Below are 15,957 nucleotides of genomic sequence, written 5' to 3' on the forward strand. Positions count from 1 at the left end.
GGACTGAGGGTAGCATAGTGGTTATGCAAAGAATGTTTATGCCTGAGGCTCTGAAGTCACAGTTCCAGTCCTCAGCACCATCTTAAGCCACAGCTGAGCAGTGCTCTGGCCTCCCTCTCACTATAGTTTTCTTTCTATATATCTCTCATTAAAATAAAAAAATAAAGGAAATAAGTACATCCTTAATGGATATAGGTAACTGTATTTGTATTTAATGTATAAAGGAATCAAAACAAATGAACTTAAAAAAATAATGATAACCATCATGTTGACTTTTTTTTTTTTGCCTCCAGGGTTATTGCTGGGGCTCGGTGCCTGCACCATGAATCCACTGCTCCTGGAGGCCATTTTTCCCCCTTTTGTTGCCCTTGTTGTAGCCTTTTTGTGGTTATTATTATTGTTGTTGATGTCATTTGTTGTTGGACAGGACAGAGAGAAATGGAGAAAGGAGGGGAAGACAGAGGGGGAGAGAAAGACAGACACCTGCAGACCTGCTTCACCAGCTGTGAAGCGACTCCCCTGCAGGTGGGGAGGGTCCTTGCGCTTTGTGCCATGTGCTCTTAACCCACTGCGCTACCTTCTGACCCCCCCATCAAACTGCCTCTCACACTCTGTGACAACAAAGGTGGTGATCAGAGGGGAATGGCAGAAAGGAAGAATAGGTAGAGGTTTCTGTTTGATGCGATGGCACAGGAACTCTGGTGGTGGGTACGGTGAGTTGTGTGTACACACACATAAGAAACTATATTCCTAAGAACTTAGAATACTGTAAACCAATGTTAAATCATTAAAAAAGGAATGTCTAATAGGATATTGGACCTAGTTTGGGAAGATTTTCTTTTAAAAAAATATTTATTTATTTACTGGAGAGAGAGACAGAGAGAAATTGAGAGGAAGGGGAGGGGAAAAGGAGAGAGAAATAGACACCTGCAGCACTTGTGAAGCTTTCCCCCTGCAGCTGAGGACTGGGTACTTGAAGCCAGATCCTTGAGCATTAAAACAGGAAGACTTTCTTTCATTTTTAAAAATTTTTTAAATTTTATTTTCCCTTTTATTGTCCTTGTTGTTTTATTGTTGTTGTAGTTAATATTGTTGTCATTGTTGGATAAGACAGACAGCAATGGAGAGAGGAGGGGAAGACAGGGGGAGAGAAAGGTAGACACCTGCAGACCTGTTTCACCGCCTGTTAAGGGACTCCCCTGCAGGTGGGGAGCCAGGGGCTCGAACCCGGGTGCTTGTGCTTTGTGCCACCTATGCTCAACCGGCTGTGCTACTGCTCCACCCCCAGGAAGATTTTCTTAAGCTCAAATCTGAAGAATAACTTCAGGTTGAAGAGCAAAGAGGACTTCTGCCAGAGGGGCCCATTTCTGCTCAGAGGAAGCATGGCCCATAGGTAAAAGGTCAAGAAAACGGTGCATGAGAAGGGAACAGGAAGCTTGGTGAGGATGCACTGGCAGAGTTCAGGCCACACGGAGCTTTGTAGGCCCTAGGAAGATGTGGAGGTGGAAAGGTGGCGGAGTGCTTTCAGCCAGAAATGCACAAGGTGTGATGGACAATCAGCACAGTGGGGCAGTTAGCACTTCATTCTGGAGTCAGGTTACCAGGCTTTCAGTGCTAACTCTGCTGTTTACTAGTATCCTACTTTTACCTACCCGGCACTGCAGTTTTCTCAGGGATGAAATGTTTTAAATGATATCTACTCTCTAGGTTTATGAGGTTGGACAGCTCTTAGAGTAGTAGTTGGCACATCAAAAATGCTATGAAAGTGTTTGTTCAATTAAATATATATATATATATATCTTTGTTGTTGTTAAGGTAACTGAATGTAGCAGATGGCCACTGGTCTAGTAGGGGATGTAGACATAAAGAAATAATTATAACATAAGCTGGCAAAATAGCTCACTGGTTCTGCACTGCTTTGCTTTATGTGTGACTTAAGTTTGAACCTGGTCCCCACCACACTGAAGGATGCTTTGGTATTGTGGTCTCTCTCTCTCTCTCTCTTTCTCTTTTTCTCTGTCTCTCTGTCTTTATCTGAAAAAGTCAGCATGGAGCAGTAAAGCCCTGAAGATTACCAAAACAAACAAACAAACAGGAAGTAATCACATAGATATTGTTAACACAAATATGAACACAGGCTTTGTTTCCTTGCTGCAAATAGGAGTAGAGTCAGAGGCTTGAAGCATGTCCTGCTTGCAGAGAGCTGCACCAAGATCACTGGGGATATCCAAAGGTCATTCTCAGAAGCTTAAATTCCTAGTGTAGCAAACAGACATGAATGAAACCAGTGGAGGAAAATGTCATGGTAGAGGCATGGGCAAACAGTGATTAATTTTAACTCAAACAGAAATGAATGAGACTCCAGCATCATGCATGATAACCTGGCAAACCAGGTTATTTTTGTTTGTTCTTTTAATAAAACAGATTGGTAAATATTTATCAACCTATTATAAAAATAAAGTCTTTTGTTGGGCATTGTTTGGGGTTTATCAAAATGCTGCAGTTTTATTAGGTACATAAAAACTGTGGCAGAAAAATAAGCAAAGTGGGAAAGATTAGTTAGCCATGTGGCCTGGCCACAGTCTTTAAGCATTGTTTATCAGCACTCAGCTATGACACATGCAGATCCTGTGAAAACAGCATCACGGGTCCAGGAGAAGGTGGAGACTACCAAGCCAAGAGCCTGCTAAGGCCATGCTGGTAAAGAACACCATACTTGTCTAAGCAACTTCCTATAGCCACAATCCCTTGTGAGCTTGCCTGTGTCTGTCTTATGTTCTTGACCTCAGGCTGAAGTCAGCTATATGTTACATTCATGTCCCATAATTCCTTTTGTTGACCTTAAGTGGAAACAATATTTCCAACAACAACATAGCACTGTGCCCCTCCTATATTTTACTAACACTTGGAACAACACCAATGGGACTAGCCTACTAGTTTAGAATATTAACTTTGTGGGATGCAGAAGGTGGAAGGTCTGGCTTCTGTAATTGCTTCCCCGCTGAACATGGGCGTTGACAGGCCGATCCATACTCCCAGCCTGTCTCTCTCTTTGCCTAGTGGGGAAGGGCTCTGGGGAAGCGGAGCTCCAAGGCACATTGGTGGAGTTCTGTCCAGGGAAGTCTGGTTGCATTCTGCTAGCATTTGGAACCTGGTGGCTGAAAAGAGAGTTAATATACAAAGCCAAACAAATATGGACCTAAAGGCTGGAATAGTGCAGATGAAGAGTTGGGGGGTCCTCCATTTTGTAGATAGCTAGTGTCCATACTCCCAGAGGGTAAAGAACTGGAAAGCCATCAGTGGAGGGGACGGTATACAGAGGTCTGTAGGTGGGAATTGTGCAAGGCTGTACCCCTCTTATCCTATGGTTTTGTCAATGTTTCCTTTTTATAAATAAAAAATTTTTAAAAATGAAAAAAATAAAGTAGATAAAATATGTTTTTTAAAAAAATAAATAGAAGAGAAAAAAATTAAAAAAACATGATGGCAGATAAGGTCCTAGAGGATGTTGAATTGTTATGTGGAAAAATTAAAAATGTTACTTACACATGTCCTCCAATAAAGAGAAAAAAAGTAAATAAATAAATAAAAATAGTTAAAAAGAAGAAGAAAAAAGAATATTAACTTTGAACTTACCTAGTTGTACAATTTGGCTTTTCTAATTCTTAATGTTTTTATATTTAACTTGGCATAGTAATAATAATATTAACAATAATAACAATGTCTACCTCTCAGATAATATTTTTACAGTGTAGGACTGGCAAGACAACACACTTACAACAGTACCTGTTTGGTCATGCATGTGATCCACGTTCCATTTGGGGCTCCCACTGCACTCTAGAAAGCTTTGATACTGTGGTGTCTTTCCTTCTGTCCTTCTGTTTCTCTGTCTCTTTCTATCTGAAAAAGTTAGCCTGGAATTGTGACACTCCGTGAGGACAACAACAACAGAAAAAAAAAAAATCACGGTTACCACAATTTAAGGCATAGCATGAATTAGCCAGTAAAAAAAAAAATCACACCATTATTATAGTGAGTGAGAACCATATAATCTAGAGTGAGAAGAATTTTCATCGACTTTAAAGGAATAACACCAGTAAAAGTGCAGAAGTTGACAAGTGTCTGACACATTTACAGAAGAGCAAATTAGTACCAATTCACAGTATGATCATCAGTGCCAACCTCTAACATAAAGGAACTTGAGAGAAAAAACAGTTAGAAATTTTTTTTAAACGATAGGAATTTTATACTAGTATAATAACAATAAAAACAGAGACTTATAATTTGTGCCTTTTTTTCTTTTTTATACAAGATTTTAGTTATAGTCTATAAAAATAACAGCCTGTGACTGGTTGGAGATAATAATTTTTTTATTATTATTCCAGAGCATTTGAGAAAAAAAAGAAAGAAATTCAGTGGCACTAGATATGGCATCCAAGAGATGGTCCTGGGAAGATGCAGAGGACTACTTTCTAAGGAACTTCTAGGGTCACTGGATATTGTAGAGCTTGCTTATTTGATGGATGAATAAAGTTTAACCAGTTTAATTGAAGTGGAGAGAGATTGTTAACTGAATGTTATGTGTATGCAGGTAAATGGACACTGCAAATTTCTGCTCTAGGCCCCTCCTCCCCATGAGAATTCTTTTAAAGATTGTTTGGTTTTCTGGTTGAGAGGAGAAACCAGAATTGCTCTCAAAGCATTCAATGAGAGTCTGGTTAAACAAAGGAATTCAAACTTACCAAAACACAAAATGTTAAAAATGCATGAACATCCACTTTATAATCAGGGAGGCTTGTGACTTGTTGAGATGAGAGCCCTGGATGGGGTCATCAGATGAGTGGCTATTCATTCAGCTATAGTTTCAAACTTAAGAGAGAGGGGGAAGAGATATGACTCTCATCTCTCAGTTTAGAACATTACCTTTACTGTCCATCACGTCTCCTTTCTCAAAAGCCTTTGCTACCTCATGGGAAATATAACACAGAGACTGGAGTTCCTAGAAGCCATGCTTGGGGAACTGTTCTCCTTTGGCCAGGATCTGAGATAGATCATAAGTTTTCTCTTTGCTTTCTAGCTTTACCTGCCAACCTCCAGCCACCCCCCCCCCCCATCTGCACATTAACTTTTACAGCACAGGCATAGCATACTAAGTCCTTGGCCCCCATCCTCCCTGCCTGCACATCACCTTTGACAGTTGAGACACAGCAGACTTAAGTCCTTGGTCCAACTTGATGTGACAGGTCCTCCATTACTTCGTGACCATGAAGATCTAGGGGTGAATTCCTGTATTGTCTGTCTGTCTGTCTGTCTCTCTCTATAGATAGAAAGAAAGATAGATAGATAGATAGATAGATAGATAGTCACAGGACACCGGGACTTAGATGTGACACTATTCCTTTGGGTCACTCTCTCTTCACCCCTCCCCCATCACCCCCCCCCCCGCCCCCGCAAACTTTCAAATGGACAAGGTCACAGGACTAGGGAGTAACTGTGACATTCAATTATCTAAGAGGAGCCAGGATCCAAAGGTGAGATGCCTCAGCCTTATTTATTTAGCCTTCTGGAAGCCCAGGTCCACCCCAGGGCCCAAAGCTCCGGAGGTGGTGCCCCGGGGCCCGCAGCCCCGCCTTCCCGCCATAGGGGGCTGGGCCACCGTCTCCAGTGGCGCCTAGGCCCCGGGTCGTCTCCGGGGGTGAGTGGCCGCTGTCTCCCCCAAAGCTGGGCTGCGAGAGCTGGACGCCCCCGGTGCCTGCTCTGAAGTCCCCGGAGCGGCCTGAACAGGTGCGTTCGCCTTGCTCCCTGCGGTACCCGCCAGGCAGGGGCCGCGCTGCTCGGGACGGGCGGGGGGATGTGGCCTTGCTGCTTCAGGGAGGGGCTCTCCGAGGCGCTCATTCGCCGGAGCGACTGATGGACGGGGCTGGGAGGCCACTGGGAGAGGGTGGCCATGACGAGAAGGCCCCGGTCCAGAACTGAGGTGGGGGCTGCAGGATGGAGTCGGATGCTGTGGACAGGCCTATGGGGAAAGGGATTGAGGGGAGAGAAGAAGGTGTGTGTGTGGGGAGCAGCCTCGTTTTTTCTGCTTCTCTCAGGCCAAGGCACCAAAGAAAAAGGAACTTCCCTCTTCACTTTCTGGAACAGAATATTGATTCCCCTTAATCTTCCAGTTGCTTTTCTGTCTCCATTGAGGCGGTTGTGACTTCTAAGCATAAGCTTCCATTGTTGATCTGCCCAGCTAGGCCATTCCACACTCCACCCCCCAACACACACACACACACACACACACACACACACACACACACACACACACACACACACACACACACACACACTCAGGCTCTTAAGTTCCATGAGGAGAGAGCTTATCTGACTTGCCACCTATTCGAGTGAACGACTGACTAGGTGACAACTTGTGAAGGAGAACTGCTGAATTTAAGGAAGGAATCAAGTGCACTCAAGTGAAACCCCAACCGGGGGCACAAATATATAGCAATACATACCCAGGGGAGATACCGACTTGAATCTTTTCACATCTGCTGGATAGTTTTAGGAAAAGCTGTGTGAATTTGCACTATTGATAGTGGATTCAGTCCTGGATTATTTTTATTGATTGATTGATTGATTGATTGTCTAAAAGTTATATCCAAGCCTTTCTCTCCCCTCCTCCTCTCTCCTTCTTTCCCTCTCTTTTCTTCCAGGTTTATCTCTGGGGCTCAGTGCCTGCACTATGAATCCACTGCTTCTGGCAGCCATTTCTTCCCCACCCCACCCCCCATTTTTTTGGCTAGAACAGAGAGAAATTTAGAGGGAAGGGAAAGATTGGAAGAAAGACACCTGCAGACCTGCTTCAGTGCTTGTGAAGCGATGGCCCCCCATCCAAGTGAGGAGTGGGGGCTTGACCAGCATCCTTGTGCGGGTCCTTGTGCTTCATACTATGTGCATTTTTCTGGGTATGCCACTGACTGGCCCCCAAGACTTTTTTTACCAGAATATTTTTTTAGACACTCATCTGATGTTGGACATCTGGGTTGCTTCCAGGTTCTGACAATTACAAACTGTCCTGCTATGAACATAGGTATACATGTATCTCCTGTTCTTCTTCTCCTTCTTCTTCATTTATTTTTCCCTTTCGTTGCCTTTTTTTTTTTTTTACTATAGTTGCAGTTATTATTGTTGTTGTTATTGATGTCATCGTTGTTGGATAGAACAGAGAGAAATTGAGAGAGGAGGGGAAGACAGAGAGGGGGAGAGAAAGATAGACACCTGTAGACCTGCTTCACTACCTGTGAAGCGGCTCCCCTGCAGGTGGGGAGCAGGGGGCTCTAACCGGGATCCTTCCACCAGTCCTTGTGCTTCGCTCCACGTGCACTTAACCCGCGCTATCGCCCGACTCCCTTCTTCTTTTATTAAGATTTTATTTATTTATTTATTTATGAAGATAGAAGGAGAGAGAAAGAGAGAGAGAGAGGAGAACCAGACATCACTCTGGTACATGTGCTGCTGTGGATTGAACTCAGGACCTCACGCTTGAGAATCCAATGCTTTATCCACGGTGCCACCTCCCAGACCACCATGGATTTCTTCTGATAGATGTTTTTGTTTTATTTGAATAACTTCTCAGGACAGGAATTGCCGGGTCATAGGGGTTCGTCCATTTCTAGTGTCCTGATGAATCTCCAGATTGCTTTTGGTTGGACAGTTTTGCACTCCCACCGGCAGTGGCGAAGTGTCTGTTTTTCTACGTATCCTTTCCAATATTTGTCATTTCTCTCCTTTCTGACATATGACGTTCTCACAAGTGCAAAGTGGTCTCTCACTGTTGTCTTGATTTGCATTTCTCTGATGATCAGTGACTTTGAACACCTCATATATCTGTTGGCTATTTGGATCTCTTCCTCAGTGAAATTTCTGTCCATATTCTCACCCTATTTTCTGATGTTTTTTGTTTTCTTCTGTGTGTGCTGTTTGATGAGCTCTTTATGTATTTTGGATATTAGTCCTTTGATGTGTGTTGTGTCTTCCATGCCACAGGGTGTCTTTCTGTTTGGCTGGTGATACCCTTTGCTGTACAGAAGCTTTTCAAAAAATACAGTCACCCTTTCATCTTTCCACTTGAGGTACATTTTTCACCCATGTGTTGCCATGTCAAGGCTTATTCTTCCTGGTGTCATTTTCTATGATTTGCAGATTCACTGTCAAAAAATTATTTAATATATCTCTAAAAGACTATGCTTTTAGTAACTTATTTTGAAAGCCAGAAATTTCTCTTGAATTTAGGGTTGTGAAGGATCTCCTCTGTTTTCCCGAGGTAGGCCCTGACTGATTTGTTGGTGCCTGAAGAGTGCCTAGTCTAAAGAGAAGAGACATTATTTTTTCTCCTGTGGCAAACACTTTGGAAATGATATTAGTTAAGACTTTTAATATTGTCACTGCGTCAGTTCAAGAGGTCAAGATTGTCAAACACAAGTTTCAGAAACGCTGGATGACTTTGGGCTTGCCACTTGATTGCTTTGTATCTCAATTTCCTTATCTTTACTGTGAGGGAGGCTAAGTGATCTAGCATCCTGAGTTAGACTTCTTAGTTTCACTGAGGGTAAGAGTTGAAATGGCAGGTGACTGCATGGAGCTGTGCTCATTTCAGCAGCCCTGCTTGAGATCATCACCCTACCTTTTTCTCTACTAACTTCAGCTTCTTCTTTTTCCTGTCTACATCTGCCACAGAATGATCTGGGAACTGAGATTAGAATAACCGGCATGGCTAGTGGAGGTGAAAGGAGGGTAAATGTTTACTTTGCTTTTCTATAGGCTTCCTAGGCCTGGGTCTAAGTGGTTTCCAATGCTACTCAGTCAGACATGCCATATATTTTCAGTGTACCTGGGGAATTGTATCACTGTTAATTGGTATGGGTATGAAATTTCTTATCATAGATCACAATGCTTTGGAGCTGGGAGGACCTTAGAGATTTTTAAGAAGCACTTAAAAAGTCATTTTATGTACATACTAAAATATTATTTTGCATGCTACATTTAACAAACACAAGGAATCAAATGTGTTAAGTAAGACAAAGTTAATGTAACCTACTTTTTTTTTTTTTTTACTCTGTTGGGAGAAGTGGAGCCAAATGCACTGTTTGGAGATAAAGATCAAGTTTCTATGACTCTGTTCTTGAATAACCACTTAAGGAACGGGTCATTTGTTATTCAGGCATGGTCTGTAATAAAGATGATATTATGGGTAGTTAACCATGTACCGAACACTTATATTTAATCTTTTTACTTATATTTTCCATAAAATAATCTTTACTGTCAACTTAAGTGCTAGGTGCCATTATAATTCATATTCAGTATTCCTAAATATGAGTTGGATTGCCTCATTGTTCACAAATGGAATAACATGTAGAAAACGGGTCAGTCAGGTACTCAAAACATAGGCAGTCAGTGGCCAGAATTTTCCTGAAACAGAAGATATATATATATATATGCTGTGGGACAAAGTGGGCAAGTAAATTTAGTGTGAGAACTGAGGAGTTGAATGTTTAAGACTGAATTACAGAGAATTGGTGGTCATATCATATTGAAAATTATTGAATTCTTTTGAAACTCAGACTGTGATGCTTTGATCTAGATGTATGTGCATCTTAATTTTTTCCTCTTATTTTTAACCTTCTTTTTTAAATTTATTATTGGTGATTTAATAATGATCAACAAGATTGTGGGATAAGAGGGGTACAACAATTCATACAATTCCCACCACCAGCTTACCATATCCCATCTCCTCCTCTGGAAGCTTATATATATATATTTTTTTTCTTTCCCTTCCAGGGCTATTGCTGGGGCTTAGTGCCTACACCAGGAATTCACTGCTCCTGAAGGCTATTTTTCCCCTTTTTGTTGACATTGCTGTTTTTTGTTGTTGTTGTTGTGGTTATTATTATTGCTGTTATTGATGCCATTGATGTTGGGTAGGACAGAGAGAAATGGAGAGAGGAGAGGAAGACTGAGAAGGGGAGAGAAAGATAGACACCTGCAGACCTGCTTCACCACTCATGAAGTAGCCCCCCCCCCCCACCCCCCTTGCAGGAGCCAGGGATCCTTAGGCCGGTCCTTGCGCTTCCCACCATGTGCCCTTAACCCACTGCACTACCGCCCGACCTACAGCCTCGCTATTCTTTATCCCTCTGGGAATTTGGACCAAAGAGCTGTAAGGGGCACAGAGGGTTGGAGGTCTGGCTTCTGTAATTGTGCATGCTAATTTTTAATGTGTTCAAATTTACCAATTTAGATAGTATAAAATGGATAACATCAAGAGTTGTCAGCAGTGAGTGTTTTGAACTGTGAGTTCCAAGCAGTGTTGTTTGTTGGTCTATCTTTCTGTCTTTGGCAAGGTCCTGCCTCTCACCCTTCTTTATATGAGTGACAGCTCCTAGTATAAACACTTTATGCTGACTATAACCCTGTAATCCAGGGAGAAAAATGCAAGATAAACTTCCAGAATCCTTATAATTAATTGACAAGAAGGAAAGAGAGGCCCATAAAATAAGTGGGGGACTTATTTTTTTCTTCTTTGTCAGTCATGTGTATAGTTTCATGGAAGGCAGAGACCAGTTGTGGCCGCCTGAAAAACCAGAGCCAGTGCCACTTTGATTTAACTCAGGAGGTTGAAATTTTCTGCCCTGAAGGTTGATGTGATGGAATAGACTTTCCCATTGCTCACAATATTATGAAAAAAACATTAAAGCAAAGATTTTTATTACTTGCCCTGGAGCTAGAACTTTAAAATGTACTTTCTTCTCCCTCTACCCTGGCCAAAACACTCAGCTTTTAAAAACAAACAGCCCATTCATGTATTGGCTGTGGTTGGATTGTTATTAGTCTTTTCGCCTTTATTTTTGGCTTTATTTCTCTAGTGCAGCAAATAAATAAGACAAGTGTATTTCTAGGCTTCTGGATATTTTTTTTCTTATTTTAACTCAGCAGACATTAATTACAGTAAATATATATTAAGTATGTACTGTGTGTTGGATAAAGATGAATGAGATACTCAGGTTAAATGGGAAAAGGATTTAGTCATATGCAATTGCATCAAAGAGCAATATGGAAATGGTGTCCGCTCATTCTCACCAGGAGGTATACGTAATGCTATAGAAGACTTTACTGTTTACTGAGCCGGGAGATGTCTTTTTAAAAAGTATTTATTTATTTATTTATGAGATAGAGGAGGAGGAGAGAGAACCAGTGCATCACTCTAAAACACATGATTGCGGGAGTTGGGCAGTTGTGCAGTGGGTTAAGTGCACGTGGTGCAAAGCTTAAGGACCGGCATAAAGATCCTGGTTTGAGCCCCCAGCTCCTCACCTGCCGGGGGAGTCGCTTCACAAGCGGTGAAGCAGGTCTGCAGGTGTCTCTCTTTCTCTCCCCCTCTCTGTCTTCTCCTCCTGTCTTCATTTCTCTCTGTCCTATCCAACAATGATGACATCAATAACAACAACAATAATAACTACAACAGTAAAACAACAAGGGCAACAAAAGGGAATACATGAATACATATTAAAAACATCTTAAAAACAAAACAAAAACCATGTGATTGCATCAAATTATAGGTTTTGTGATTGAGAGTTCAATACTTTATCCATGGTGCCACCTCTAGGTCTTGAGCTGGAAAATCTTGAACTGGATTTTGAAACTAAAATCTAAGAGGAACAAGGTAGGGCATTCCAGTAGGGAGAAATCATGGTAGGAGAGAGAGGTGAGTGATCACGGCACGGCTGGGAATAAAACACATGTAAAATGTGACTATATGAGAAAACTCTGGTGAGATTGGGACCTGAGGATGATGGTTCTTGAAAACAGTGTTACTTAAAGTTGGTTATAGTCCAATTTTAGTCCAAGTTGATTATAACCCAATTTTAGTTGATTATAGTCCAATCTTTTGATTATAGTCCAAAGTTGATTATAATGCTTTTAATAAATTTTATTTACGGAGCTGGTTGATGGTGCACCTGGTTGAGCACACGTATTACAATGCTCAAGGACCCGGGTTTGAGCCCCTAGTCCCCACCTGCTGGGGGAAAGCTTCATGAGTGGTGAAGCAATGTTGCAGGTGTCTCTTCCTCTTTATCTCCCTCTTCCCTCTCGATATCTGGCTGACTATATCCAATGGATAAAGATAATTTAAAATAAATAAATAAATATTTATTTATCCATTAATTTTTGTAGGGGAGTTGACATTACCAGGAATTGAATCTGGGATTTTGGCGTGCAAGTCTGGTGAGCTACTATTTTATCCACCCTTGGTGCTAGTTTAGATACTTTTTATAAGAGTTTTACTCATTTATTTATTTATTTTTGAGAAAAAGAGAGAGACCAGAACATATTCACTCATACCTGGTGCTGCACATTGAACCTGGGGCCATACTCTACTCCTCCAGATCTTAAGAATTTTTTAAATCAGAATTTGTAAGTGAGGAGTGTTATGATTGAATTTTCTTTAGGAAATAGCTGCAGTATTAATGTTTCAGAGGAACTGAGGGGGGGAAAGAGCCATAAGGCCAGAATAATATGAGATTGCTGTAGACCAAATGAAATAGGATTAGGATCTAAACTAACGGAGGTTTGGGAGGTATTCAGAAAACAGAGAAAGTAGGATTTTATGCCTTGCTGATATGTCGGGCAGCCCCCCTGCTCCATCCTCCATTGCTGACACTATGGCCTATTTATATATTCATTGTTTTGCCTGATCTATCTTCTTTCTACCTTGAGACCTGCCCTGCCTGTTGCCACAGTTGCCAAGGAAGTTCCCAGCCTGCCTTTTTACTTTCCCCACCCTCTTTTCCTAGCCATTTCTGTTACTGATTTGCCACTTCCGGTTTTATCCGGTTTTTATAAAACCACTTCTGTTTCTGGTTTCTCTCTCTTCTTCTTTTCTGTGTCCCAACCTGGAGGAGGGTAGACATGCAGACAGGGAGGCGGATGCTGACCATTGCAGTTTGGCGCCACATGGCTTAACCTGCTGTGCTCATACCTGACTATGGGTCTCCTGGATGAATAAAGATTTGTATTGCTACCGCCAAGAGCTTGGTTCCTGGGTCATCTCTCCCGCCCGCAACACTAGCCCGGCACCTATATGAAAAATAAAATTGTAAATAATTCTGAGCATTTAGAATTGTTTGGCTGAGTGAATGGAGATGTCACCAACAAGGCTAATGAAACCAAATGAGGCTTTCAGAGAAAGTTAGTGAATAGAGGTGAGTGCTCTATCCTAAGAGTGCCCCAGGATACAGCTCTGCTGTGATATTATACAGACAACACCTGACAAATGTTATGACAGGTCCCCAGTTTAAAGAGACAAGTCTAATTTAGCAACTCATGTAGGAAGAAGGAAAAACAACACATATTAGAATTGGATAAGGACTATTACCACTTATTGTAGGTGAGTTGAGTTTTTGATTTTTAAAAATTTTTTTTCCTTCCTTTGTAACTCAGCTTCTTATGTAAGTTGTAGTGAAGTAAAAATGAATGGCTTAACACTCAAACAGTGAGTCTACCCAGGAAAATTTAAACAGGACAACACAGGCAGGGGAAGGTTCAAAGGAACAAAGGTAAGTCTATAAAAGTAGGGTCGTGGAGGACTGATTGGTATGTGTAGAGAGATATAGAGAGATTTGGAATACAGAGAAGATGTTCGAGCTGGTTTTTCCAAATTAATGTGTTTCTTTAGTGGTAAGAATACCACAGACTTTGATTTTTCATTTTTTTATTTAGAGGTGCTGGGCAGAGGGTCTGACCTCATTTTGCAAGTTTTAGCAGACTCTAAACTCTACAAGAGTGAGAGGTATGGAGTAAGATAAAGTAAAATGGGTAATGATACGCAACGATTGCCACCTCAACATGCTTCACTTCAGATTGTGTCCAGAGATTCACGTGTGGAATGACAACCCTTGAGCTTCATTACTCGGGTGAGACCTTTCCTTTCATAGTATACTCTAATTCCATCTCAGGTGGTTCACTTTCTAACAAAGTCCCAAAACCTAGATATACACCAGTTTCTGTGAGAGAGAGCATATGTTCACACGTATCCATAAACTACTGCAAAATATATACCTGAAAGCAGAAGTACACTAGAGTTTGCAGTGAGTACCCCCTAACACTTCCTTTCCACTATTCCAAGCTTTGGGTCCATGACTGCTCAACAATTTGTTTGGCTTCATATCTTAGTTAACTCTCTTTTCAGCCACCAGGTTCCAGATGTCATCAGGATGCCGGCCAGGCTTCCCTGGACTGAAGACCCCACCAATGTGTCCTAGAGCTCAGCTTCCCCAGAGACACACCCTACTAGGGAAAGAGAGAGGCAGACTGGGAGTATGGACCGACCAGTCAATGCCCATGTTCAGCGGGGAAGCAATTACAGAAGCCAGACCTTCTACCTTCTGCAACCCACAATGACCCTGGGTCCATGCTCCCAGAGGGATAGAGAATGGGAAAGCTATCAGGGGAGGGGGTGGGATATGGAGATTGGGTGGTGGGAACTGTGTGGAGTTGTACCCCTCCTACCCTATGGTTTTGTTAATTAATCCTTTCTTAAATAAAAAAGAAAAAAAAAGGGTAATGATTCAAAAGAATTCCAAGCATATTTAATGAGTTCCATGACAAATATAGTTGCTAACAAAGACAAAGACAGATTGATGTAATGTTCTCTTAGTGTAATGATATTAGACTTACTTGGAGAAGAGAGTATATTAGCATAACACCTATGTTTAAAAAAGATTTTTTATGGTTGTTCTTTGAATATGTAGAAGTAGCTACAACCAGGCATTAAGGACCTTTTTTTTTTTTTTAAAAAAAGGTATTTATTTAAAAAATATGTATTTATGGGCTGGGGAGTAGCTCACCTGGTTGAGTGCACATGTTAGAAAGCTTAACGACCCAGGTTCAAGCCCCCAGTTCTCACCTTCAGGGGGAAAGCTTTGCAAGTGGTGAAGCAGTGCTGCAGGTGTCTCTCTGTCTCTCTCCCTCTCTATCACCCTCATCCCTCTCAATTTCTGGCAGTCTCTATCCAATAAATAAATAAATAATTAAAAATAATGCAATTATTTGATAAAGACAGAGAGAAATTGAGATGGGGTAGATAGAGAGGGAAAGACAAAGAAAAACATCTCCAGACCTGCTTCACAGCTTGTGAATCATCCCCCCTTCAGGTTGGGACTGTGGGACTTGAACCCAGGTCCTTGCACATGGTAATGTGTGCACTCAACCAGTTGCTGTGCCACAGACCCCTTATTATTTGTATTTTATAAACAAAAAATCTGGGAACTAAGGAGAATAGACATGAACATAAAAAAGGTGATTTAAGGAGAGGCCCAGGTGGTAACACACCTGGGAGAGAATGTACATTGCTATGAGCAGGGACGTAAGTTCAAGTTCCTGGTTCTCCTCACCTGTAGTAAGGAGGGGAAGTTTCATGTGTGATAAAGCAGGGCTGCAGGTGGCTCTCTTCCTCTCTCCTTATCTCCTCCTCTCTCAATTTCTCTCTGTCTCTATCCAAAAATAAAAAGGGCCGCTGGGAGCAGTAGAGTCATGATGTCCAGCACTCTTCTTCTAGCGTTTGTCCAGCACTGAGCCCCAGAGATAACTTAGTGCACTACTGCCTAGCCCCCTGTTCATGGATATTCTTATCTCTATTGACCAGATTTCCTTTTAGAGGGGCTACAGTCAGATTACTTTAGGCCCCACTCAGATGGCATCATTAACTGAATTATTTCCTTTGAAGGTCTTACTTTCAAGTATTTCTTTGTAAGTAGGTGCCAGAGATCAGAAATTCAATGTCTTACTCTTTTTTCATTTAAGAAAGGAGACATTAACAAAACCACAGAATAAGAGGGGTACAATTCCGCACAATTCCCATAACCCAATCTCCATATCCTATCCCCTCTCCTGATAGTCTTCCCATTCTCTATCTCT

The 15,957-nt window shown here is 41.7% G+C and overlaps 1 protein-coding gene across 1 annotated transcript in view; it reads left to right on the top strand.

The window, feature by feature from the left end:
* Positions 1–5,626: 5,626 nt before the first annotated feature.
* The window catches only part of CPQ (carboxypeptidase Q), a 512,842-nt gene continuing 502,511 nt past the window's right edge, over positions 5,627–15,957 (top strand). The window contains exon 1 of the mRNA XM_007532254.3: positions 5,627–5,784. The gene's annotated coding sequence lies outside the window, so the exon portion shown is untranslated. The remainder of the gene's footprint in view (positions 5,785–15,957) is intronic.

Source organism: Erinaceus europaeus, chromosome 8 (assembly GCF_950295315.1).
Source record: "Erinaceus europaeus chromosome 8, mEriEur2.1, whole genome shotgun sequence".
In the NCBI taxonomy this organism is placed as follows: Eukaryota; Metazoa; Chordata; class Mammalia; order Eulipotyphla; family Erinaceidae; genus Erinaceus; species Erinaceus europaeus.